Below are 4,423 nucleotides of genomic sequence, written 5' to 3'. Positions count from 1 at the left end.
CCCACCCAAAATAATTGCCCGCCCCGCCTTAGACCAACACAGCTACCACCAACATCCCCAAAACTATGTATGCACGCACCCTACTGTAATCCCCACGTACAATTATACCATATAAAATAATTTGCATATGCACACATGAATAGAAACATGTTGAAAACAACGCTGCGTACACGCTTGAGTCAATATCTCCATTACTTACCTTGATACCTTTTGAGGCTCGCCCATTTCTAGACTTATACTGACTATGATTACAGGGGGGTTCAGGAACACGGCAATTACAGTAGAAGCCACCTGTGTGGGGAGGAGGGGAAGACACTGGATTTGTTGCATCTCCTTAGCACAAATGTCACCAAGCACTCCATGGAGGTGAATGAAGGCAGGCCATGCTTCTTAGAGCTCCCCTTTTGAGTCTGCCTGCGTGTATAGTGACTTTACAAGAGCATATTCTTGCAAGCAGAACAAAATGCTAATATTTTTATTGTAAAAATAAAATTAAGTTCTACAGAAAACCACAGGGATATTTAAAACTCCACGGAAACCCTACAGCCTCAAACTCCAGGTGTCAAATGAGCTTGCAGGTGTTCTGTACCCATTAAATCTTTTGACTGGGCCTTTGAGTTGACTGGGAGACAAAAGCCACTGGTAGTCTCGAGATGGCATCGATCATGGCTCCCTGCAGTAAGCTACTTTTAGCAGTGCTGCGCACTACTACGTTCCCCCTCCCACAACCCCCAGAAGAAAAAAAGGTGGCTGCACTTCTTTAATGGCACCAGCAGCTTGCAAAACATTGGATTCCTTTAGGATACAAGGCACCTTCTGTAAATGCAAGATTACTACTGTAATTAACTCTGTAAAAAAAGTGAAAAAGACAACCTCAAACAAATCTGCATTTCAGGATATTTGCTCTCTCCTTGAATAAGAAAAGATAACCCTCAAACAAAGGCCAAACAGTTGGACAGGCTGAACCCATAGCAGATCAGGGCGAGAAGCAAATTGTTAAGAGTCCAACCATCAGGAAATGCAACTGGCCAGTGAACTAGGAAGCCACACACTTACCTGCCACAGAGTGATCCTGTGCTTGAAGATGTGTAAGTAAGGGGGCCTGGAAAATATCTCCCGAATACAACAACGGTTTCTCCTCCCTGTGAAACGTAACAGAAGGTATTCCAGTAAAAATGACAAAATTTCCAACGACATATAATCCTCAGAGAATGGAGACACCCCATCCACTTTGGCAGCAAAAGAAGAAGAAAAAAAAAAGGAGCTACATCTGGTTTTCCAAGATGGTCCATCCATAGCTGATCTTCAGCAGAGGTTATGGTGCTTCTGTAAATCCAGTGATCCTGGAAATCCTTGAATGCTGGGTGGGCTAGAATACATGGCTCCCCATGGCTTTTGCTAGACCAGTCAAGGAATCGGATCCCAGTCCTTGAAAAAGAGCAGAAACAAAGAGACTGTTACATGGGAGATGGGCAGAGAGGGAAGGGAAAAGCAGCAACTCTTCACACTGAACTTCCTACACATTCCAGACTAAGAGACTTACACCCGCACAATTTGGTACCTTTCAATTTGCATCTGCATGTTACCAAGAAACTAAAGAGTACTTTTTAAAACAAAAGCTGCCTATTCCACATATTTGCACACCCGCTTTACAATGCTTACCAATTCACAAATCCCCTTTCAAGAGTCAACTGTTTAAGATCCTTCACTTGCAGCAAGTACCATAGAAAAAAAAAAGATAAATAAAGAGGGCCACAGCTCAGAACAACTTATCATCTACTGGTCAGATACTTGGAAAAGATTTGGAAGGATTTTATTTGATCATGTTAAAAAAAGAAAAAAAAATGTGCGAGTGGGGAAAGGACTTTTTCAATCCCCTGGCCAGAGGTGACAAGGAAGGAAAAGGATACAGATAGAAAAGAGGTGCCTGTTCATGACTGCATGTGTTCATGTCTTGATGAGAAACTGTTTAAATACTGCCCACATACAAGTGCATAGTTGAAAAATTTGGGCCAAAGATTGTGCACGAGGTATTTGTGGAAATGCAGCTTATGCACATCAGCTATACCTCTGTACTCCTCTTAATTCTTGGCTAAAATAGACATGGTTGCATATCAGATTCCATTACCTGTGCCCATACGGCATAGCAGCTGATTGCAATAGCAGCACCACTGATGCGTATGGGCCCAGGAAGGTACCCAGGGGATGGCGTCTACATATCGCCATACAGCAAAGGTGCTACGGCACCGTGCTTTAGTACCTCCAAAAGTAGTACTACAGCACAGCACAGTACAGGCAGTTACTGCGCCACATGTACAATGCACAGTTAGATTTCGTCGCTACATCACCACAGTGGCAAGCTATACCTGGGCGGCATACCGCTACAGCGACATAGCTGGCGATCACACGCAGACGCATGTTTTTGCTGTGTCGCTGTAGCACACTGTACAGCAATGGAGGGTGACATGTAGACATGCCCAGGTATTCATGGTTCAGTACGTGTAGCAGTATTGGAATCCAGTCCTTTATCAATAACAAATTTAACACCTAAAAAAGGCAGATAAATCTTTTTAAAAGATACCAAAAAACCTGTCTCACAGATGTACAGCCAGTTGCATAGCGTGGGTAACTACAGCAGAGCAATCTGGGAAAAGAAACCCAAACAACTTAGTGTGGGATTGCTTTGTAGCTCATCTTTATTAAAAGGCAACAAAGATCAGTTGACAGAACGAAGTAGATTTTTTTTTTTTTTTTTAATTTAGCCAGCACAGGAAGACGGTACCATTCCACAATCATTTAAAAGAATAATGTCAGTATGAGCACACAAGATTAAATACCGCAGGGTCAAACACGGTGTGATAGAACCATTTATTTTGTTAATCGTGTCAATAGAACCTTATGCGTCCTCACACAACCGAAATGTCATTAGATAAAAAAAAACCAGAAAATTTCACGTGAATGACTAATGCAAGTACAAAAAGAACAAATTCTTGTCATCACTGTTCTCAAGGCTTCTCTTTAAAGGCCTTAGTTCAAGGAAGTACATGTTCAACTGTAAGAATGTGCTTAACTCCCACCGACTTTGATGGGGCGTGACCACGTTCTGGGCAGAAAATCATGAATCTCAGCTCAACTATACTGAGCCATAAAACAATGCTGCTTAGGATATGCTCTTTAAATCAGGGAGAGGTAACACAAGGTAAAACCGTAGTGAAGACAAGTCAGATTTGAAGTACACATCTAAGTTAGCAGGTCAAGTTCAACCCTCAGCTTCTCCACTGTCTTTATCTTACACTTTCTTTCCAGTGACGACAGTCCTGGAAGGGCTGATCCAAAGCTCGCTGCAGCCAAGGAGAGTCTTCTCACTTGCTTCAAATAAGACTCTGAAGCCTGTGAAATTATCTGACTTTCTAACTTGTATCTATAGTGACGGCTATACAGCAGTTAAAATCCCTGCTGAATCACATTTCTTTTTGTAGAAAAGTCTAGGAGGCTTTTGCTAAGTGTCCATATCAGCAAATTACCTGCAAGACACGAGAATATAAAACATGCAAGTCTGTGTCACCACAAAAATTAGATGCGAGAAAACTCATTTAAAACTCATGAACCTTCAATTCAGAGTTACTTACTATAACCCTGGATGTCTCCATGACTCAACAAAACCAAGTGTGAACTAGCACCATTGGTTGCTGGACCAACAATCCCCTGATAAAAGACCTCTCTCAGCACCCATCTCCCTAGGGACCTTACAGAAATCTCCAACCACATACAACCAGAGCTGGGAAGGGAGTGCGTATTGACAGCCAAGTCCCAGCACTTCCCCAGCATTTACTCTTTCACCATCCAGACTCAACATTTTTCCAACACAAGCCGAGTTGGTTTTTCCAAGTCATCCCTTCTTACTTTTGCTATCGCAAGCCTCATGCACAAACCGGTCTCACCAGCTCTGCTTTTATTTCTATTTGTCTTGACTAGCTCTTATCCTGTACAGTACTCCAGACATGATACCCGTGCTCCAGGCATGATAGCTACCCCACCATCTTTGTTAGCTCTGTAATGCTCAGTTTTGTACCCTGTATCAGCAGCTTTAGCATGCAATCATTTCAGTTGCTGCTTACCTGACAACCCATTCAACTCACCCGCCAGTACAGTTAGTGGAAGGACTGTGCTTAATCTGTCTACCGCATCACCTGTCTTGGCCCCTTCTTTTTACTGCCCAGCCTTCTGTCCCATAATAGCTCTTTATCCATTGCTGTATCACCCTACCCTACTGCATTAAAATTAGGCATGAAGATTACATGTTACTCCCAATCGTCTCCTCCTCATTTGCCAACTGAAAGCTTCCCTTGTCAGCTATGCCAGGCTCCATCCAAAGGCTATTTCCCTCAGTACTTAGATAGAGTCCCACCTCTTAAATTCCTAA

At 42.8% G+C, this 4,423-nt stretch overlaps 1 long non-coding RNA gene across 3 annotated transcripts in view; it reads right to left on the bottom strand.

Moving 5' to 3' along the window:
• Positions 1 to 1,424, bottom strand: part of LOC109305196 — a 184,619-nt gene extending 183,195 nt beyond the window's left edge. For 2 of the 3 annotated variants that reach the window (XR_002099586.1, XR_002099588.1), the window contains exon 1: positions 1,057 to 1,424. This is a non-coding gene — a long non-coding RNA (uncharacterized LOC109305196). Of the gene's footprint in view, positions 1 to 199; positions 292 to 1,056 lie in introns of all 3 variants that reach the window. The other variant, XR_002099587.1, reaches the window with a different exon arrangement.
• Positions 1,425 to 4,423: the final 2,999 nt, after the last annotated feature.

The sequence above is a fragment of the Gavialis gangeticus genome, unplaced genomic scaffold, assembly GCF_001723915.1.
Source record: "Gavialis gangeticus isolate Ggan-Ray unplaced genomic scaffold, GavGan_comp1, whole genome shotgun sequence".
In the NCBI taxonomy this organism is placed as follows: domain Eukaryota; kingdom Metazoa; phylum Chordata; order Crocodylia; family Gavialidae; genus Gavialis; species Gavialis gangeticus.
The sequence above is the reverse complement of the archived record's forward strand: the minus strand, read 5'-3'. Positions and strand labels throughout refer to the sequence as shown.